This window comes from Epargyreus clarus, unplaced genomic scaffold, assembly GCF_041222505.1.
Source record: "Epargyreus clarus isolate Ecla_fem2 unplaced genomic scaffold, WU_Ecla_fem_2.2 ptg000010l, whole genome shotgun sequence".
Taxonomy (NCBI): domain Eukaryota; kingdom Metazoa; phylum Arthropoda; class Insecta; order Lepidoptera; family Hesperiidae; genus Epargyreus; species Epargyreus clarus.
This window is the reverse complement of record NW_027332218.1, coordinates 5,172,689-5,197,585: the sequence shown is the minus strand read 5'-3', so window position 1 is coordinate 5,197,585 and position 24,897 is coordinate 5,172,689.

Below are 24,897 nucleotides of genomic sequence, written 5' to 3'. Positions count from 1 at the left end.
TTCACCCTCCGGCAAATCTCTTCCATTTGAATAAGTTTTTGATTATTTCTGGGAGAATAGTTTAATTTTGCAAATGTTTCACGGTCTGCTAAAGTAACAAAACTTTGGTAAGAATGGGCAGATATCTGAAGATTTCTATTTATTTATTTTCAACACTCAAAATTTAAAACACAATTCATTTTGAATTAATTAATGTTCCCTTAAGTTATAAAATTAATGAAAGGTGCCGTTTTTAATAAAGTTATATAATAGTATTACCTACATTGTCTTAGCATTTAAATAATAAAATTTAAGATAAATCTTTTGATTTTCAAATTAACGTTTACTAATTTTAATTACAAATATTTTATCAATTATATGTAAGTATCTAAGATTTTGTTTTAATATTCTTCCAACCAAAATCCTATATATATTTTTCATTATTATATTCCGTTGACACAAATCAAGTAAAAACATTTTATCTAGTTACCAATACAAGACATCATCCTAGACACATCATCCTCATTAGTTTCACAAGAGGTCATAAAAAGCCACGAGAGACTAAAAAAAGGACGTCCGCGGTATTCTCGTCCATTAAGGACTTATCTGCCCAAAAACATATTTTTCTGGTCGTAAGTGTGACAAATTGCTGCCATTTTTATAAGACTAGGTTTTCTCAAGTACTTAGAGATGATGATTTTATCGTTTGATGTTGGGATAACATTTACCTTCTAGTTTTAGTATGTAGGTACTTTATCTTATGTATTCTAATATTACTTAAATAGATTTTCTGAGTGTGAGTGTGTCTTTATTGAGACATAAGAGGCAATCTGTCGAACTAGAGTACAGATATGATTTAAAAAATACATTATAATAATCTATTTATATTTCTGTAAGATTTGTATAATATAAATTCTAACAAACATTCATTGGTGGTAGTGGCTTCTGAACTTCTCATTTTCTAGACCTAATTCATCTTTTCTTATTAAAAACTGCAAAACAAATTTGTGTTATTATTAATTTTATATGAATCACGAGACTACATGTCATTTCTACTATTGTTCATTACATCATCTGTGGTCAACAGCACCTCTTGCGATCTCACATTTTCCAATTTTGCTATTGAGTCTCAGTATTATTGTAACAGTGCCAAAAAGCTGAGTAAATAAAATCATAACTCGAAACTTGGCTGGCGCTTTGAAAACACCTTTGAAAGATAAATAAGCTGCTTAGCTTGATATTTCAAGTTGGAAAGAAAAAGAGAAAAATAATAAAATACGGCTAAAATGCTGAGTAAGTGTATTTACTTGAAGAAAAATATATGTACAAAAACCAGGAGTAGTTTAATATACTCCGCATAAAACTGCTAGTCCGCTCTGAATATAGAAATGAATCGCGTCGCCATAGCAAATTGTACGACTACATCTGCTCGCAACAACTTCAGAGCGGACTTGCAATTTAACGCGGATTACAATATCATTATTCGAAGTCTTGCTTATGCAAAAATATTATATTCATACAAATCAATTCAGGATTGACGTCAACTAGACATTTGGCTGACTTTTAATACTTGCGATTGTACTACATTTTAAAATAATATAGAAACATTGTTAATGTATGCAAAAAACATTTATAAGTACTCACTTTGTGAAATAACCAATGTCTTAAAGATATTCGTTTCATTTTTAATAATTTAAGTTTCAGAATCTGATGTAACAAAATATATTTTAGAAAAATTATAGCAACAATAAAAATGACATGCTCGAGTAGCTCACTAATTAATAAGCAAAGTACTACACTACTACTAATCTACTCACTAATCTCAAAGGTCTGTTCATAATTTGTGTAACATTTTTTTAACGAATCTATCACAATATTATTCATAATACTTATTAACTAAATTTCATAACATAAAATTTTTCATTCATGCGTATAACAATCATAGTTAAAAAAATAAAAACCACGCTAAAATCGCACAAGGAAAATCGTTAATCCTGATTATCTTGATGAATGGGACAAAATTATTAAAATCGTGTATTGTCATCGGTTCTCGATAATAGTTCAAAATTTTAAATTAATTGGACCGTTTAAAGTGTGTAAAAATTGAGTTTAAAGATTCCGTTACATACATACACACAGGTCACACTAATAAAAGCGTGGTAAAAAGCATAATTTACTTCCATCGTTACTTACTTTCATTTCGGTGTTTAAAATATGACTATCATTTCAATCACAACAAAAGACAGACGTAACAAACCTATTTTTTAAAACACTGGAACAACAATGAAATGAAAAACGACAATTTGAGTAACGTTCGCTAATTAATAGGCGCAGTACTCGCTGTTCAAAGGCTCCTGTGCTTACTTTGTGAAACGGAATCTTTTATTTCTGCTTTTTTGAATAACATCCTCTACCAATTTTATCTTTTTTCGATAATTTATTTTCAACGCGCTCAGTGTAAAACAATTTACACAATTTTTTTGTCTTGCAATTGTAACGATAAATGTTAATTATGTAAAAAATATATCTTTTTTACACAACATATCTTACACTTTTAATTAAAAGTCAATGTTTACTGTAAATGTATGTGTAATTTTATGATAATTATTATTTAAGGTTTAATTCAACATAAATAATATATTATTTTTAATTGATTAAGAGGACGCAAAACTTTTTTTTCTTTTCTTTAATTTCAAATTAAATTTCCTATAATTGATTTACAGAAATCCAGCATTATTAAAGTTTAAATTGTTATTAATTTATTGTTATAAATAAATAAAATAATACCTTATAATTGATTGCGAAAGAAAAAGGCTAAAATAATTCGACTGATCATTTCAATAAAATTATTTTATCATCAAATGTATAATTTAAATAGAAAGTGATATTTATTTCTTTTATATTCAATTAAAATCGTAAATATAGGTTTATTAAAAATATTTTTATTTATTTTAAAGTCTGTATTAAAAAGTAAACATGAATTTTAAAAACTTCGGATTAATTTTAAACAACAACATTTCCTTTCGAGCCGGTACAATTGATGTTTTTGTGTCGGTCGCAATCAAACAAAAATCCTGTTGAACATTTGCATATGAAAATATTTTCCCGTAACTTAAATATTACATCTACAGCAAACTGCACTCTACGTCGTGAATAATGCATAGTGTTTTAAAACTTTATTTATTTTCGTAAGGATATAATTGATTTTGAAAACATTACTGTTTTTTTGTCGAATTGTAGTGTTTTGTATATTCAATCGTTAACGCTTAGAAGTCCACTGCTAGACAAATTTTCTTTGAAATGGGAGTATTTCTCTTCTCTTCTATTTTGTTATTCGTCATCATCATCATTAACCCTTTACTGTTCCACTTCTGGGCCCGGGTTTCTTTCAGAATGAAAAGGATTAGGCCATAGTCCACCGCGCTGCCCAAGTGCGAATTATTAGACGTTTGAAAACCTTTTTTAAGAATTCTCAGCCATGCAAGTTTCCTTACGATGTTTTCCTTCACCGTTTAAGCAAGTCGTAATTAACTTCTAATACGCACATAAATTTGCAAAATCAGAATTGCGTGTCTGGGATTTGAACCTCGCACCCGTCGATCAACAGGCCGAGTTTCTTAACCTTTAGACTATCTCTGCTATGATTAACACTAATTAATCAAATAGTGTTCTTATACTTTACTAGTTAGTACTACTACTTCCTGTTAACACATCAGTCAAAATGATCTTATCTAAAACAGTGTTTGTGTTCAACATGAACAAGGAACAAATTTCCGCCGCGATTCCATTAAGAGATACTCGTATTTCAATGAAAAGACTTGGTCCATTCAATTTAGTGCTTCAAATTATTGTTCTCGATAATTTAAAAGTTTGTGCAAAGGAAATTATGATATGCTTTGGTTTTCTTGTTTTTGTACCAAAGATGATAAAAGTGAAGACTACACATATCAAAAGTGTATATAATGTGTTATGAGGTAAAGCGTTTAAAATCAATTATAAGAGATAGTGTAGATAATAACTCACGAAAGGTACAACCTTCCTTGATTGTGCTGTAAAGATACATCTGCCAAAATTATTTACCCAATCAAAATACCAATATTGTGGTACATTAGACACACGTGAACGGCTCATTTTGACCAAACAAAGTCATCAGTATCAGCATCAGAGGTATCAGCTTCAGAGCTGTCGCCATCCTTCAACTTACATAATCGCATCTTTTACCGGCTTCAGGTTCTGTTCTGTACGTAGCTGGTTGCTGATATCCAAGCCATGACCACTTACAAGCACGTGTATTAAATGCTCATTTGCTAGTTTATATTATTAGAATTATTAAAAAACAAATCATCGCTACAAAATAAATTCGTTTTTATTTTGTGTCATCGCAGTCAGAAAATAACAACACTTTCTCGGCTCGGTCTATTTTTTTCATTCGTCTTTGATAACCGCATAAAAATCTTTCACTACAAAAGACAACGCATACTTCAGTAGCGACATAAAATGAATTATTCTACAAGTTTTTCAAAGGACACCAAGTTTCGTATTCAATATAAAGTAAGGATAGTTGACAATGTTTAAAGTTAGCCGACATAACTGGAGTACGGTCTTCTAGATAAATTTGCATTAATACTGTTTATTATAACAGCGCTAAGTAAAGTTTCGTGAAAGACCGACGTTTTGGTCGCGTACTCTAGAACTTTGGACAAAAAATACGGGAGTCGGTAAAATCAGTGAGAGACTAATACAATAGAGACTTAATTTATGTTTTTTTTTTATTTATATATTTAATCTTATGTAGGTAACATTTACAAAAAAGGGACAGATACAAAGGCGGACATAGATTCTAGTACTATATCAGTTGACCAAAGAAGACGAATAGGGCTGAATTTTCCAAAAAAAATATGAATCAATTTATAGTTCAACAACGGTGACACTTCTACTAAGGTTTTTTTTACTCTAAGAGGTCAGCCTCTTACCTATGTTCTCCCTAAGTTTGTCGTGATACATACGGTACACCCTGTATATGCAAGAATTGCTCGATTAAAGGTATTAGATAGATTAAAATCTATAGTACCCCATCTTTAATCAATTCACCGCAATCTTAGCCTAATTACGTGTCCTAGATATGGTCTAGATTCTAGTAACTCGAGTGGGTTTTTGACCCTCCAACGATCGGGGTTAGTCACGTTTTCACACGGACGTTTGATGTAAATATTATCGATTGAGTTACAGTAGAGATGGGAATACACAATAAAAAATATAATATTGACAGTTGGTGAAACAAAGGGAAGTGAACGAAAGGTTCTAGAATGGCAACCAAGTTTAGCAAAGGGCATTCATCCGACCGGTGACCCGAAGACGAGAAACCGCTGAATTCAGAGGGCACGGGACCGGTTGGAATAGCGCTATTTAAAGGAAGCCTATATCCAGCAGCGGACCTTAAAAAGCAGTGATTAGTAGAACAAAAAATTTGAAGGTGGTAGAACCCTTTGTGGTTCGACTCCGGCGGCACCACCGCCACACCTATTTCTACCTAATAACAGCAGTGTTAGGCGCTGCTGTGTTCCGGTTTGAAGGGTGTGGTAAGGGAGACAAACTTTTGACGTTTCGTGGCACATTAGTTTAAGGTTGAATTTTGAAGTACAAAATATCGCCGGAATTCTTTACGAGATGTGTGTGATAAAGATGTGTGAAAAAATATCTTAATACATCTCTTGTGGGTATGTGTTACTAAATGTGATACAAATAAATAGCCAGTTCATTTCTAATGCATTACATTAAAACTACCCAACCAAAATTAAAACAACGAACACTTGAGAATGTCTCCAAAAGTTTTTTACAATTTAGGTTCACGGAGACATAAAATTTAGTGATAACAAAAAACAATATTTACAGCCGACATCCTGTTAACTTGTTTAGCGACGTGCAAATGAAGACTAAGGCAAGGGTAGGGAAGAAAACTGGACAAGTACAAGTCCAACTCGCACATGGAGGGTTCCGTACCACCAAATTTTCATTTTTTTTATTTTTAGTGTTTGTTATCATAGCAGACGTAAAATTAAATGCGGTCTAGAAATTTGATTCTATAATTGTTCAATAGATAAAGTGAAAAACGCCGAAAAATAGCGGTTTCTTGCATGATGACCCCTAAGTATTTTCAATTTCTTCAATATTTTTATTTTATAAAAGCTACTGTTATACACTGTTTATTGTAAAAAATTAAAGTGCTTATTTATTACGGTTCACGAGATAGAGCCGTGCGACAGACGGACTACTAAGCCTCCGCTGCCTGGCTTAGTATAGGGTTCCGTTTGTACCCTTTGGGTACGGAACCCTAAAAAAAGGGCGTAATTAAGAGAAATCAGCAAGCCGTTAGAATGAAGAGGGACTGTGGAACTTGGCTAACTTCCTAACTTTTATCATTCTGTAAGTTTTGGGCATGTAAAAAATAACCGGAGTTTGGTTGTTGTTGTCAGACCTTTAACGAGTACCTATATTATAAGATTTTCTCGCTATTGAAACACGTCATCATCAACTCATCACTGTCCCATTGCTGATTTTCCTCTCAGTGTAAAGGAGTTTAAACCAAAGTCCACCGACAGGAGCAAAATTTTTAAGATGTAACTGAGGTAAAACTCTCAGCGGTTCTATTGTAGAGTAATTGCTATACATTGCTTTGTTCTGATTATTACAGTATCAAATGACAGATAAACTATTATCAATAATAAGGTAGTAAACGTGCAATCAACCTGGTGACAAATGGTGGTAGACCTGAAATCTGAAATCAACAGCAGAAAGGATCTCCTATCTCGCGTCGGCTAAAGACACTAGGCTATCCCTGAGGAATACATTGCAATACCTCGTGGAAGCGCCTGTCGAACCATCCTTAAAATCAGAACATATTTCACGTGATTTTATTCTTATTAGGCAAAAATAGCTATAGCGGTGGTCTGGAAACGAACCACTAAAGGTTCTACTACCTTCCTATGAAGTTTCTCGACTTGGTTTATTGCCATATTTTGTTATTTCCTACTTATAAGTAGTTAGATATAAAAAAAACAACTTTTCTCGTTCTAAATATAACATGTACCTTAAAAGAAAGGGAGGCTCTAAATATCAAAGGCTTTAGCGCTTTAAGGAACACAACAAGCATAAATTCTGCAAAGTTTAAGGCTAAGGTTTTAATTTAACTTCTACCATTCTTCTTAATTTGTTAGTGAGTTAGAAGACGGCTATCCAAAGTCTGTCCAGCTCTAAATAATTATCGAGACTTGTTGAGAATGAGATCGTTTTCTAGACAAAAAGTTAGACTATCTTTTACTGGCTGAAAAGTTTAGTTTTTCTGTTTAAATTGGAATGTGGCAGCCTGAGTTTAAATAGTAAATGAACTTATATATAACGGATCTATCTATCTATATTTATAAAAATATTTGTCACGAAGCATAAGCTACTGGATTAAGAAGTGTAAAATTTGAACAAGATTTTCCTTTTATGACGTTTTTCCTTTTATGGTATCCACTACGGAAGGATTTTTTGATATTTAGCCCCTAAGAGAGTTAAACATGGGTTGAAAGTTTGCTTAAAGATCGCCAATTTTGAAGCTAGCTCTATGAAACTTAGTTTTTGGGTTTCTGATTAATTTAGTACTTAGCACATAAAAATATAACTGGGCAGTAGTGGCCATTAAACATTAAAAGAGCTGGATTTATTTATAGAAATATATATTAATTATTTTTAATTAATTTCCAAAAAAAATGTTCCAATTAATTTGAAATTAATTAACAATTCTCTAATGCATAGATTAAGTTGTTACATTGCGTAATGATTATTAGCCTGTCTATTGTATCTAATTAAGGGATTGCATAATTAAACAATTTAATACTGATTGACGACCTGCGTGGCACCTCTGTCTCTATATCACTGACATGCAACATTTTGGGCTCAATCCATAGAAATCATCTTAAAACATAATTGTCGCTTTTAGATTTATTCTGTATCTAAACCATTGTGTGTCATTGTAGTCCCTTGTAGTTGTAGGGCTAATAGGGGAATTGGACTACGGTATTCACTGCCTGTCATAAGAGGAGCTTACTTAGGAGTCACCACTTAAAGGGGCTTCCGGGGTTACGGGCAGCAAGAGTAGGAGCTCGAACCGCCCAGCAAGTGAATCCGAAAAGGACGGCGTTATGTGTGTTCGCATATCGTTGTAAACACCAGATGTGCAGGAGAAGCATAAATTGCTCTCCCCAGGGCAAAGCCGATGGGGGCAAAGCGTTTGGAGGACTCCGGTTGTGTTCGTTCCTGGAGCTCTCCACTAAGCGCCGAGGGTACGGCTACCAGGGGGGTTTTAGTGCGAAAAAAATTCCACATACCAGGCTATGGGCATCGGGTACCTTTTGAAGGTTTCCCCCTCAAGAACAAAAAAGGTCATTGTGGTTATCCTGGTGCGTATCTGGAATTCAAAAACTTAAACCTACGATTTCAAAACCGAGTTTCATTAGGCTAATACTCACAGGAAAACCATTAAAAAATACCATAACTAAATACGAGTTAAATATCCTTAACCTCTACATAAACGTCAATGCAAACTTTACTCTCGACTACTGCTTAACCTCAATATGCAAAGTTCAAGAATTTAAATGCGAAAGTATGGCAGCAGGAGTGTGGAACTAGCGCAAAGTGCTAACTTCTATGTATGCTACCGCGAGCACGTTGGGTATAGTACAAGTTATACGAGAACAGCGAGTTATAAAATGTCTATGAAAACGGATGAGTGGGAAAAATGTCTTCGTGTTTGGAGGTGATGATGAATTATGGCAATTTTTGTTTGTGTTATATATGAAACATTTAGTCAATGTGATACGTGGATGAGAATGTGTGAGAGTTCTTGTTTTTATAAGTATTACTTGAACCACGTTACATTTAATCCATCTTCTTTCTCCTTTTCTTTTACTACTCATTATTTCTGTTACTTTATCTACTTTTAGTATTCTAAATTAAACATGAATTTTGTAGGTAACTGTAGTAAATTTGTCCCGTAAGTGCCACATCTATTCAATCGTTTCATGCATATGCACTTGGGACGCCAAGAAACAAGCGAGAACATGTGTGCTTATCAGTGCGCGTGCGGGCGTAAAGATGTCCAACAGGAATAACGCCCAAAGGCTCTTGAAGCCGTGTTGTCTTGAAGTCGTATGAAATACAATTATAATCTAAACGCTTACGCTTATTACTTAAGCGGTTCCGTCTGGCATGTGCTCCGCGCGCGCTGCGTGCATTTTATTACGAAAATACTAACCATGTGCAAATATCCTTTATTATTAAATAGCTCATATTCTTAAAAATAAAACTCGTGCCTAAAACAATACCAACATCTCATGACACCGAACAAGTGCAGCTTTGCAATTTATAAATTTAATGGAAGTTTCATTTTTTTTCGAGATAAAATAAATTACGTCGCTCCATATACAATTCTTTGTGCTTTGGTAAAAATTCGTGATATCAAACTCATCGTTACGATACGAAAATGAACGTGCTTTTCGGTTGCATATTTTATTTTTGATTTTTTTAAGTGATACAAAAGATATTTTTTCAATTCATGTGAGTTTTTATGCTTCAGGTCCAACCCTGAAACAAAAGTATAATTTTTCAAATTAGGATATTTGAAATGAAAGCCAAAATTAGCGAACTTACGACCGCAGTACAAACTTACAGCCTCATCGCCATGTAAAGGAAACTTTACACTCGTCTTAATTAACCCCAAATTAGGGTTGCCACCTGTGTCATTATCGAGTGCAATATTTTAAGATCGCCTACTATTAATAAACAGTTTGGAAAAAAATAGTAAGTAAAAAACAGTTAGGTAATTAATCAGTTCTATTTCTCAACAAGTTCTTTTCAATGTGAATGTAAAATTAATCAAATAATTATTTAAAGGGCCAAAAACTTACAAAAAAATCATAAAAAATTGTGTAACGCCTTTCAAATATTTCAATAAAATACAATATTTTAACAGTGTTTTTAAAGCGTATTTAAAAAATATATAAAGTCTGAAAAAAGAAGTTGACAACCCTAGTCCAAACAGCCGCAAGGCGTCCTTTATTAAGGGTTTCACAAGCACGCATCGATTTTATAATTCATCCGCGGTTCACCTTCGCTTCAAACTTTGAACATTAATGTGTTAGGTTTGCTCACTTTGAGGTATTTTTAGATAGTTAACTGTCTTAACCCCCATCACTTTTCATTATGGTTGGCCATCGACCCATTTACAGACCAATTTTAGGTTATGAAATTTTTTATATCTAATAATATAGGAGTATCAGACTACCTTAGGGATACTTTTGCCCATGGACAACTGTAATCAACATCAGATCAAGATCAGGATTCCTACCTGAAGTCGACTACATGATGAACACAGCAGCGCTTAACACTAATGTTATTAGGCAGAAATATGAATTAAAAATATCCATAACAATTTACAATTAAAGTACAATAAATAGTGGTAAGTTTACAGCAATATCATTTTTATTACATATATAGACCTCTTGCAAGATGAATTTTAAACTGAAGATTTTTAAAGTCCTCCTTTACGTAATGTAAGAAACTGAAATTCCACGTCTCCAGACCCGTCGGTTTCACTTGCATGCATGCATTGTCTGTCAGGCAATAAAAGTGTTAGGAAGATAGGTGCTATGAAAAGGTTTTAGTAGATTTTTATGTCACAAATCTTTATCGACAAAAACTCAATTTTATCTGGGGGCACGGCAGTGCACCGCCAAGTCGAGCAAATATTATGTTTGTCTTCGTTATCACTATGAAGATTCGAATACAGACGAAAATATACCAAAGTACTTTTAAAATAATAAAGTAATCACCAATAAAATATTTACACGTAACACGTGTTTTTTTAGTTTAAGGTGGTAAGATCCTTGATAGTTCAGCTTCGAAATAACCTACTTTCTACTTCATACCAGCAATGTTAAGAACTTCTGTGTTCTGGTTTGAAAGATATTATAAGAAAGGTACACATGTGCGATGTGTTGCAACTTAGCCAAAAGTGACAACGTATCTGTGACCGACCTTAAGTAGGACTCTAATGCTATCTAAAATAACTACGAAATAAATATGATGATAAGGACAAAAGAACCGACCACTTAAAAACAATGTATAACACACTCGCACAATTCAGACAAATACAAAATTATTCTTAAGTAAAAATCCGTGAAGCCCTTTAGGCGTGCCAAAGAATGATATATATAGCCCGCGCCAAACTGCTAGTCTGCTCTGAAGTTGTCGCGAGCAGGCGAGTCAAACAATTTGCTATGGCGACGCGATTCATTTCTATATTCAGAGCGGACTAGCAGTTTTACGTGGACTATACCTACCTACATACAACGCTCGAAAAACCTAGCCTACTTAGCCTTCACAGTCGGGTAAAATATTAATACTTAGCTTGCCATTGCATATATGAAACGACGCCTTTAGTTTGAATAGAACGAATGCGAACGAGAAAATATTCATAAAAGCGAAAATATTTTATAAGCCATGAATTAAAATAACTACTCGTATAATTTTATGAAGCATTTTTAAAGGATTCGCTTTTAAAGAGCTTTTCATATAATGTTGTCAATGTTAAAATTATGAAAGTAAAGAGTACTTAAAATTTAATTGGCAGGATCAGAGCGCAGGAAAAGGATTTTTGTGATCATTTTAGAATGTTAAATATTTTATGAATCCACGTTTTTATCTATACCATAATATAAAGTTTAAGTGCGTCTGTCTACAATTCTCAAAATTAATAAATCTAATGTATTTTTGCGTTTTATATCGAAATGCGATTTTTATTTTTATCTGGATGTCGGTTTGGAGTAATGGCATTTGGAAATGACGTCACCGATTTTTATGAAACTTTTATGAAAAGGTAAATAATTTTATAACACACAGAATTCTTTTTACTTCTACGATATTTACTCGTAAGATTCTTGCGTTAAACGTATAAAACAAAATGAACAAGTGAAATGTGTGCTCACTTGCTTCTTCTATATTATAAAAATGCTGACCGATCTTAATATTGTACAATATTAACATTTTACATTTCATTTTGAAGGTGGAAAAACTGTCCGTGGTTTGACACTACCGTCACCATTGCCGCAACAATGTCTGCCTAATAACAGCAATTTTTAGCGGTGCTGTGTTCTAGTTTACCACATGGTAAGGGAGACATACTTATCCGAAACATAGCTTAGTCCTCGGGAGTAACGGCGCATCTGGCAACCCCAGGTAAGAATCTAATCTTATCTGGGGTTGATTGCAGACGTCCCTGTACGCCAGTTGCCACTTCATCATCATCAACCCATTACACTGCTGGGCACGGCTCTCCTCTCAGAATGAGAAGGATTAGGTCATAGTCCACCGCGCTGGCCAAGTGCGTAGTGGTAGACTTCACATACCTTTGAGATTTTTTTTATTTTTTATAAATCTCTCAGATATGCAGGTATCGTCTCGATGTTTTCCTTCAACGTTTAAGCAAGTGATAATTAATTTCTAATACGCACATACTCGTAATTTTCAAAATTAGAGGTGCCTGGGATTTGAACCTCGGACCCCTCGATCGAGAAGTCGCGTTTCTTAACCACTAGGCTATCACTGCTTGCGTTGCCACTTACCATCATGCTATTTTTCTAATTCTATTCATATTATGAGATATTATTATATATGTCTCAACACACTGTTGTATACGCAACAACTGTGTTAACTTTGTTGTTTACGATCAACATTACCATATAATTCGGTCCATTAAATAGTTTAATAACATGGCGACCTGGTTATTGGCTATAAGAGTTTGATGGGAGGGTTATAATTTTATATTAGCGTTTACGGTCTATCTTTATTATTCAAACTTAATAGTGGTTGGCTGCGTAGAGTTTAATGGAATCCACAACAACCAACTGTTTATTTTATTTTATGGATATTTGACAATATTGTTTTTGGACTAATTATTCTCGACACATCACAGCCAAGTAGTTTAATTGAGCGTTCAATTCATATGCTATGCCGTGGGAGCGGCACGGGGTTATGTGGGATTCTTACCGCACTAAAACCCCCCCGGTGGCCGTCCTCGGCGCTGCGTAGAGAACTCCGGGATTTCCAGAGGTACGCAACCGGAGTCCTCTTAGCGCGTTGCCCCATTGGGCTCCGCCCAGGTGAGCGTGACGCTCGCCACACCGTCTCGCCACACAGCCTAGCCTCTCCACCATTCAAAAATCAAATCCCTTCATGACACTGCCGTTTCCAATATCACAAAAGATGGTCATACTGCTCAGTTTAAATTAACTATTAAAGTAAATATGTATATCGTTTTTTGATACAATTGAAATAGCCAGCGGACGTGCAGTCCACCAGATGGTAAATGACTATTGTCTTTGATCAACCCCTGATAAGATTAGATTTCTACCTGATGTCAGCTACAAATGCGTTGCAACCCTGAAGAACTAATGTGAACCGTCACTTAGTTGTCTCTCTATTCCAGAAGACTAAGTTGGAATACCTCGGATAAGTATATCACCCTTAACATACCCTTCTAACCAGAACACGACAACGTTTAACACTTACTTAACCTCATTCGAGTCACGATTCTATCAGAATTAATAATTATGAATACCCGGCAAACGTTGTGTTGCCATATAAATAAAAAAATGTTAAGGTTGAACAACCCTTATCTTATTAACTAACATTGTGGCACGAGAATTTTATATATAAGAACCTTTTCCCACGGACTAAATTGTGAATCTAATCCATTCTCAAGTACCCTTGAACACACAACAAATTTCATCAAAATCAGTCCAGTCGTTTAGGAGGAGTTCAGTGACATACACACGCACATAAGAAATATATATATAAAGATTATCACATTGATTAAGTGTATAAGCACGGTATTTAACATACATAGTACTTAATAATACTTTATTTAAAACAATGAGTAGGTAGTGCAATAAAACAAACTATGTAGTTTCTTTGTAGCACAACGATAGTAGAGGGTTGGTAATTGAAAAACTACTTTATACTACCCTTACGGTCTACGATAGGTTATCTTTAAGGGTTGGGTTTATAGCCGATTTGCATATTATCATCGCTCGATCCCACGAAATGGGGCTGTGGCTGGAATTATAAGCTGGCAACATATTTTCAACTTAAGAGCAATTTGAATAATTCTTACATTGATCAATATTTATTAGATATGAAGAATTTGGTAATATAAATTAAGGTAAAATAATTCTACGTTTCACATACGAGTACTATTGTTCGTAGAATGTCCTAAATATAAGTACAAGTAATATAACACGCATCTTACGCATTAGTTCATCTAAACTCCATACTCGAAAGTATAGAGCCACCGGCAGTGCAGACTTGAAGATGTATTTGACTTCTCATGAATTCAGCTTTTGAAGATGATACATATAATCCCTCATTCTGAGACAGCAATGCTGAGCCGAATTCCTTTTGTCATATTAATATTACTGTAAAATGTACATTTATTCTTTGTGTAAACTGTGTTATTATGGCAATAAACGTTTATTATTATTATTATTATTACAATGATAACTACAATGGACTACAACTACATATAATAATAACTGTAATTGGAAAATTACAATTACAATTATATAAATTTATCGTAATCCTGACATTATTATTATTGACATCTTTGATTATTATTGTATTAATTATTATTATTACGTACAATTATTGTGTTATTATTATTATTATGTAACTACACTAACGAATTAGGCTATAAACCTGTAATGTTAGATGTAAGAGTTATAAAAATAAATAAATAAATAAAATTATATCCGCAACGAATTCTCAGTATTATAGTTAAATTGTATTACTTTCAAAACACATTTCAATTCGCTAGTCTTAATTTCAGTAGTCTCAGAGCAATCTGCATTGTAATGGTCACCAGATACTAACCCGTGTTGAAGTAAAACTCTATGGTTCGATTCTAGACTCCAAAAGCACCACCGCCCCATCTATTTCTGCCTTATAACAGTAGTGTTAAGCGTTTGATTGTGGTAAGGGAAATATATATGCTTAACCGTGGCGTTCCAATGTAGTCCTTAGGAATAGGAACGCATCAGATTACAGATGGGCGGCAGTAGCCACCATGAGGTGGACAGCATACTCGTTTACTACTTCAATATCTTATATATAAAATTCTCGTGTCACAATGTTAGTTACCGTACTCCTCCGAAACGGCTTTACCGATTTTCACCAAATTTTATATGCATATTCAGTAGGTCTGGGAATCAGCTACTATCTATTTTTCATATCCCTAAGTGATAAGGATTGTTCACCCTTAACATTTTTTTTATTTTTATGGCAACACAACGTTTGCCGGGTCAGCTAGTATAGGTATACAAAGTCCGAGTTGGTAAAGCTCTGCAGCTTAACAAAAATATTTTGCAGTAAGCTATCAGTAAGCTACCTTCAATACCTTCAATATTTTGGCTAATATAAATATTTTTTCATCCCCCTCCACATCATTACATCTTGAAGCATTGAAATAAATAAAATAGATACATAAGCTGAACGTGGCTACGTTACTTCCAGAACATTACCTCAGCTGAAGGGCCGTATCAACGTATCCTTACTTTCGACGAACTGCGTAAGGAGCCCTACCTTTAGTATAATGCACTTAGAAAAGCGAAACTGTGGAGACGATTTAGTGCTAAAAATATAAAAATAAAATTATCTGCCGTTTGCTTTACAGATCAAAAATCTGATTGGGTTTTTGGAAAATAAGATAAGTCATAGAGCAATTTTAACAACAATGTTTCTTAATGTTAACAAAATTTTAACTATTGGTGTTCAAAAAGAACTATGTATACGAGAAGGCGTATAAAATATATGTTTATGTAGTTAGAACAATGACAGTATGGAAACGACTCAGTACTAAATTGAATATTTATGTAAACAAACACATTTATAATGAGCGTCTACTTGCCCACATATAATTTATTTAATATTTTTTAAATAAATATTTTTTATTAGGTGCTGAAACCAGTGCCTTAGTTCTATTAAATCATCTCATACACAGAGGAGATTAATTACTTTGTTTGTCCCATATAAGTTGAATGCGCCATCAATCATCATTATTATAATAATATAACGTTATTTATTATGTTTATATAACGTGCAAAACTATTAAATGTGTGTATAAAGTGTGATTTTAATAAAACACGGCATCTCTATAAACGCACCCAAACACTATTTACGTGCAGAATCGTATTGACGACTGTAACCTTAATGTCAGTATTATACAAAAAAAAGTCCCGGGTCTTATTCTTATTCCGAGAGCAGTCGAGTGTTAAAAAGGCGAATAAATGTACGACAAGACGATAAATAAATTCAGCGTACTTTATTCATTAAAAGACCTCAAATAAAGACATTGCCCCGGACGTTATTTGGGTCAAACGTATAAGTTTTTTGTATTCACCCGAGTTTACAAATAACCCGTAACTGCTCCCACAAAAAAGAAACAGAAGAATTGATGTACAGTTATCGTTAAATAAATTATGAGTACCACTTTATTTTTTAAAACAAGCTGGTGTGATTATTTCTCGTCAAACACACGCGATTTGTATACGTAACGTATATACCTTTTGTATACAAAATATAACCTACAAATACCCAATCTTTAAAAAGGGTGCCTGTATAAGAAATGTACAATAAGACATAAAATAAACTAAAAAAGAAGGTTCTTGACACTGATTAAAATTCAGTGTATCACTGAATCGGATCATCGAATCGAATGAATCGGATCGGATGTATGATCGGTGGTCGTTTAATTCATGAAAGATCTTATACGAGGCATTAGTTTGTGTACGGTTACGTACATTGCAACTTTACACTTAGTGCAAAAATAACTGTCGCGCGAGACGGACGCGCCAATAAACTCACTTCTACTTAACGCGTCTTTCATTGCACTCAACCACGTGCGGTGCTAACTGGTACTGTACATTTTTTGGTCCTTCGATCTTTTCACTCAGTGTATTTTGTGGCCTTAAGTTGCGATAGCGAATCGGTTACCTGGCCTCCCACAAGCGGGTCTCCCCAGGATAATTGAGAAGGCGTGTATTTCGTAATAGCGGGTTGCTGATGCATTGAGTGCCAAGGACCTTCAAGTGACAACGAAGTTCAATCGTAAACTGCGAGAACGTCGAAAAACGCTTGAAGAAAAAGAAGATATAAGCGGAAACTACTGCCTGTCTTCGTGTCCTGAACCAACACCTTGGAACTACAACCTCACTTAATAACTATGGAATTACTCAGTAAACAAGTTGAAAGCTTCGAAAATATTAAAACTCTGTGCACCAACTACAAAAAAGACAGCATTAATAGAAAAACTGTCGAGTACTTAAACTCCCGTCTTTCAAGCTTGGAAAAACAATGGATAGATTTCCACGAAAGAAATGAAACTCTAGTGCGGACTTTTGAAGATAAAGAAAAGATCAGTTACTTCACCGCTAACATCTATGGAAAAACGAAACAACTGTACGAGACTACTAAAAGCAACATAATGGACTTATTGATCTCCCATCAAAAGCAGGAAAAAGAAGAGGATCCGGAATCAAGCGTGCATTTCGATCTTTCGGGGATTTTAGAGGACGAACCTGACGAAAAAATTCAGCATTTGGTAAGTCGTCAGAGATGCAACTTTAAGGCATTAGAGAGAACTATGTCAAAAATTAAAATAGAACTTATTACTGAAAAATGGGAAATTGAAGAACTTCTTACAAACCTTAAAGAAAAATGGAATTCTATTGACAAACTACACTGGGAATTAGAAGATATTTTGAAGACTTCAAGCTTAAACCAAGACTACTCCGTTAAATTTGATACTATAGAAAAGAAATATGACACCTTGCGGAAACAACTAAACAACAAGATGTGGTCTAACATTCACTACCAGCAAGCAGCGCCAAAAATTGACATACCGGACTTCTATGGGGACTACATTCACTGGATTTCGTTCAAATATTTATTTGTGGAGACCATACATACAAATCCTACTATATCAAAATCGCAAAAAATGCAACATCTAAAAACGAAGCTCAAGGGGGAAGCGGAACGCCTAGTACAACATCTCACTATTAGCGCAGAAAACTACGATTCCTATTGGGAAATACTCTCTCACCGGTATGACAATCGTCGCTTGCAATTCACATCTTTCTTAAACGCTATGCAGCAACTACCCGTTATTCAGTATCCTAATACATACAACCTAAAGAAACTACATGACGTCATAACTGAAAGTTTAAATGGACTGGCGAACATGGAAGTGGATGTGACCAGCTGGGGTCCAATGATCGTGCATTATATGTCACAAAAATTGGATGCTGTTACTTTCAACGAGTACTCAAAAGAGATTCACAACAACAGAGAGCTGCCCGACTTGACAGAATTTCTAACATTTCTGGAAAGCAAGTTCATGGCCTTCGAAACCGTAAAAAATCGCCAAAATCATGCTAATCATAATAATTCGCAAAAACATATTAGTAACATGCAGTTCAATAAACCGACATACAAGTATCGTCATAGCTACAATTCTAGAAACTCCATTGAAAAGCATAACTTGCCAAAGAAATCAACCTTATTCAAAGACAATAGAGATTACTCAAAGGCTTTTTTTACTGCATTTGGAAATTGTCCATTATGTGATAGAAATCACGTTTTAATGCAATGTGCAAAATTTGTCGACATGGATATTACGCAACGAAACAATACCGTCGCAAAGTTGAAAGTTTGCAAAAATTGTTTATACCGTCACGAAAATACAGAATGTAATTCACTAAAAACTTGTAAAGAATGTAATTTGAAACATCATACATTACTACATATTACAAAAAAGGCGTATGCACCAACTAATAAAACTCTACCTTCAACTTCAACGCAACAAGGTTCGAACCATTTAATTACTAACAACATGGAAGTACTACTAAGTACGGTTCAAATAAAAGTGAAAGCTAGGGATGGCACCTTTGTAACTCTACGAGCTCTACTAGATCAGGGTTCTCAAGTGAACTTAATAACAGAGAATGCGGCGCAACTACTTCGGCTACCGCGAGATAAACTCAATGCTACAATATCTGGAGTCGGATCTGTTTCTGGAGACTGCAAGGGACGCGTTCAACTAACCTGCAAGTCAATTCATAATGACTATACTTTTTATACTGAAGCACTGATACTGAAGAAGCTAACTAACAATATACCTAACTGCACTTTTCCTAAGGCTAACTGGCCACACCTGCATAACTTAAAACTTGGTGACCCTGACTACAATGTCAGTAGCACAGTCGACTTACTCTTCTCGGCTGATGTTTACGCCGAGATTATCATGGATGGGGTGTTGAAAGGAGATCAGCACTCGCCAGTCGCCCAACAGACCCAATTAGGTTGGATTCTGTGTGGGAAACTACAAACTTTAAAATGTCACCTGGCCATCATTGATCTCGCTGATATATCTAAATACTGGGAAACCGAAGATATAACTCAAGGAACTGAAGATATAAATAAGAATGATCAATGTGAAAACTACTATAACAAAACTACTAAGAGAAGCTCGGATGGAAAATATATAGTTAAGATGCCAATGAAGGACAACTTTGAAATCCAACTTGGGAAATCGAGACCAACTGCTGTCTCACAATACTTACAACTAGAAAAGCGTTTAGCAAGAAATACAAAACTGTCGCTTATGTACAAAGAGTTCATTCATGAATACTCTGAACTACAACATATGAAGCCCTCTTCTCAGATGTCAACAGCTGGTGAAGGTCAAGAATGCTATTTGCCACATCACGGCGTCCTGCGGGAAAACTCAATTACTACCAAACTGAGAGTTGTGTTTAACGCCTCTAGTAAGACTTCAAGCGGAAAAAGTTTAAACGACTTGATGGAAAAGGGACCTAACCTGCAAAAGGATATTCAAGGTCTAATTTTAAAGTGGAGATCATATAAATATGCCTTCACGGCCGATATAGAAAAGATGTACAGATGCATCTGGATATCGGCCGATCAACAGCAACTTCAAAAAATTATTTGGCGTCCTTCTGCAACGGAAGCCTTAAAAGAATACACTTTATGCACATTAACTTACGGCACAAAATGCGCGCCGTGGCTAGCTATGCGGACGCTCAAACAGCTGGCGATGGACGACGGGCACAAATACCCGGCCGCGGCAAATGCATTGAAAAATGAATTCTATGTAGACGACTTAATAAGTGGCTACAACTCTCTAAAAGGAGCCAAGGAACTACAAATTACATTGATTCAATTACTGAAAGGAGGAGGCTTTAATCTACGTAAATGGTCGTCTAACTGTCCAGAACTACTTGAACATCTAGCTGAAGATCAAATTTCGGCTAATAATATTTTTGATTTCAAACAAGAAAGCGCTACAAATACTACTTATACTCTCGGCCTTGGATAGAATCCTAACTTGGACACATTCATATTTAACTGGAATATAAAGAATACGTCGAAGAAACCATTAACAAAACGCACTCTACTCTCTGAAATATCTCAACTCTACGATCCACTGGGGTGGCTTTCTCCAGTAACTGTAACTGCAAAAATCATCTTTCAACGAGTGTGGGAACTGAAACTCGGTTGGGATGAACCATTACCTATAGAAATTCAAAATGACTGGCTAAAACTTAGAGAACAAATAACGGACTTAAAATCTATAAAAATAAACAGATGGATCGGGGGCACTGAAAGGTTCATTGATTTGTATGGCTTTTGCGATGCAAGCGAAAAGGCCTACTCGTGTGTCGTGTACACGCGAGTCATCGGTGAAAACGGAGAACCGGTGTTGACTTTACTTGCTGCAAAAACTAGGGTTGCCCCTCTTGCGCAAAGGGTTACACTTCCGCGCCTGGAATTGTGTGGTGCTCTACTATTGTCACAATTAATGGAAAAAGCTAAGAAATCATTGAATGATCACACCATCAAGATGTGGGCTTGGAGCGACTCAAAGGTTGTTTTAGCATGGCTAAAGGGAGAAGAGACTAAATGGGAGAGATATGTTGAAAGTAGAATGAAGAAAATTAAGCAAGTAATTCCGCCTAAACAATGGTCATATATCGAATCGAAGAGTAATCCTGCGGACTGTGCAACTAGAGGAGTGGATCCGAAAAATCTATTGAATCTTAATCTATGGTGGAACGGCCCAGAAATACTAAAAACTTTCATGGAAACTTATGATGAAGAACCCATAAATTGCTTATTTACAACTAACATCGATGAAAAGTTAAAGGTGACAACCCTTGAACAAAATAATAAAAACTTCATCGTCAACTTAATGAATAAATGCAGTTCATTGACACGTGTAAGGCGCATCGTGGCTTGGATTATACGATTTAGCAAAAATATTCGAAACAATTCAACAGCTGGGAAATCTGACGCTGCTAGTTACGAAACAGCGTTAAGCACTTACCTGACTACAAGCGAATTACTCGCGGCGAATAAATTGATTGTACGCGTTATACAAAGGAATGAACTTGAAACGGAATATAATTCTCTAACTAAAAAACAACCTCTGAATACGAAGAGTCCCATTTATAAACTGTATCCGTACCTGGATGACGATGGAATCATACGAGTTGGGGGTCGCCTAAATAAAACGAACTTACCGTTAGGCATGAAAAACCCGATCATATTACCTCGAAAGGGAAAATTAACGCAACTGATAATTGAAGAAGCTCACGCTACAACCCTTCACGGCGGACCGCGACTTACACTCGCTTATATTCGCCAGCGATACTGGATCGTAGGTGGGAACCGAGCAGTAAAGACACAACTACGTCGGTGTGTACGTTGCTCTCGTTTTAAGACAACTAATAACTACCAACTAATGGCAGACTTACCACCTCAACGAGCTGTTCCTTCACGCCCTTTTACTCACACAGGGGTAGACTTCACTGGCTACGTGGATGTGAAACTAAACAAAGGAAGAGGAGTGAAAACGTCTAAAGGATACATTGCCATTTTTGTGTGCATGGCTACAAAAGCCGTGCATATTGAACTTGTATCGGACTTGAGCACTGAAACATTTATCGCCGCTTTCCAGAGAATGTGCGCCAGACGAGGAACACCAAAGCACATGTATTCAGATTGTGGCACTAACTTCATTGGAGCGTCAAAGGTACTTAAAAACGAATTTAAACTATTCAAAACTGAACTACCTCAAGAGTTTTTTGCCGAAATTGGAAAAATGGAAATCGAATGGCACTTTAACGCCCCAGCGTGGCCCAGCGCCGGCGGACTTTGGGAAGCTGCGGTACGCTCAATGAAGCAACATCTACATCGAATTTTGGGAGATCAGAAACTTACCTATGAAGAGTTTATGACACTACTAACTAAAATAGAAGCATGTATGAACTCGAGGCCTATATGCCCGCTCACAGAAGATCCCGACGAATTTTATAGTTATTTGACTCCCGGGCACTTTTTAACTGGGAGCCCTACGTTGACGTTGCCACTATCAAACTACGAAGAGGAAAAAAACCTGGATTTACGTCAAAGGTGGCAGCTAACTGAACATATGATGCAAAGATTTTGGAAATTGTGGTCCAGCGACTATCTAACTCAACTTCAAGCTAGAAGTAAATGGCAAAAGCCAACTGAAAATATGGCCATTGGAGACATTGTCCTGATAAAGGAAAATAACCTTCCGCCAGGGAAATGGGCGATGGGGAGAGTGATCGACGTGCACCCTGGAGAGGATGGTCATGTTAGAGTTACCACAGTCCAAACCCAATCCGGAGTAATTAAAAGACCAATAGTGAAATTATCAAAATTGTTACCAGTGGAATCTGAAGATAAAGAGAACGAAACTGGAGCTCCACATCACAGGAACAGATGTACACCTGCTAAGAAGAAAAGTTTCATCACCTTGTGTCTATCTTTTCTTTCTATATTTACATTAATAAGTTCATCGAACTGCGTTACTACTGACGTCGCTCGAAGTATGACACCAAACGCTCTTATTACAAACCTCGGCCGCGAGCGTCCTATCTACTACGATACAATGGGAAAGATACAACTAATTCACGATGAATGGATCTTACTTACATATTATAACTTAACTACATACTGGCAAGCCACTCAAGATCTCGAAACTTTCTTGGGAGAAGTGAAAAACCTATGTCAAAAGCTGGACCGCAGATATTGTGAAAATATTATGCAACAATTACTTCATGAAATGGAACTACTGAATTACCGCAATAACATGTTACTCGCCCCGCACAAACATTTATCTGATCGTAGAAAACGAGGTCTGATTGATGGGGTGGGCTACGTCGCGAACAGCTTGTTTGGAATTTTGGACCAAAGTTTTGCGAATAAATACCAGCAAGATATTGAAGCCGTTAAGCATAATGAAAAATATCTTTTAGAACTTATAAAAAACCAAACTACCATCGTTGAAATCGAAAATGACATTATGAGAAAAAATGACAAGAATATTCGATATCAATTCGATCTATTGAACAAGTTTATGAACGACACAGGCATGAAATTAGCTCAATTGGAGTCAAAAATTGGAACGGTCATGGCAACTAACTACTTCAGTTCTGTGTCGCTGACAGCGCATCTACTACTATCTAACCTGAAAAATGTTCAAGATATGTTTTTAACGCTCTCGTTGATGTCTACAAAGGTCACATTGATGTACACCTCCTCACTCCAGTCAACTTAATAAAACAGCTGAATGAGATCTCGGGTAAACTACCGAAAACTTTAACCTTCCCTGTGGAAAATATTCAAGAACAAATAAAGGAATTATACAAATTTCTATACGTCAAAGCTCGAGTTACTAATAATTATTTTATGTTTGAGATACATATACCATTGACCAATGACGAAGAGTTTACCATTTATCGAGCCATCCCGTTGCCTCTGAAAACAAAACAAGAGGATATCGATACGTATGTTACAGTGTCATTCACATACATCGCTGTCAACTTCAGGAAGAACACTTTCACTAGCTTGAATGATGAACAAATGAACCAATGCATCCAAAGAAGCACAGACAACTTTGTATGCAGTCTTAGCTTACCAATTGGAAACTTAGCAAGCACTGAAGCACCATGTGAAGCCAAATTATTAAGCCACGAAACAACAACGCCATGTTATATGAAGAAAAAGAAATGTGAACCTGCCTGGATTAAATTACACGCCACGAACACGTGGCTGGTGGTGTGCTGTGACTCGTGCGCACTGCGCACCATTTGTGCTGGCGACGTGGCATCTTACCAGCTCAACATGTCCGCACTCATCACATTAAACCAGGGATGTGTGATGCAGACAAAGGACCTGACCATCTATGCTCATAACTTATATCACAGCGACTCGAGCGTAGAATTAAACCTGGCAGTGATACCTAAGGTAGAAACATCGATAAACTCCATGCTTAACTCGCAACGCATACCGCAACTTCGACTACTGCCAGAAGAAGATAACTTAAGAATGGTCGAAAAACTACTGCAACAACAAAGTCATAACGAGTTTCTACTACCCCCAACGACGATCAACAACCACGACATCCATCAATATTCGATATGCTACGCTCTGGTAGCAGTGGTTGTTATTACAACATTAATATGGGTTTCGAAGAAACGAGGCTGGTGCCGCAAAAGACAGTATGCACCGGGTGCATCTACAAACGATGAGAATAATAAGCCAATAGCGACGGTGGAGCAGCGTGGACCGCCTCAACCTCAACCTCGGCGAGGCCAAGAAAATGACATTGTCTTTGATTTTAATTAATATTGCATATTGTGAATTGTGTTAAATAATTTTCTTTTATATTTTTTATTTTTTTTTCTCACTTTGTTATATTTTTACTTATGTTTTACT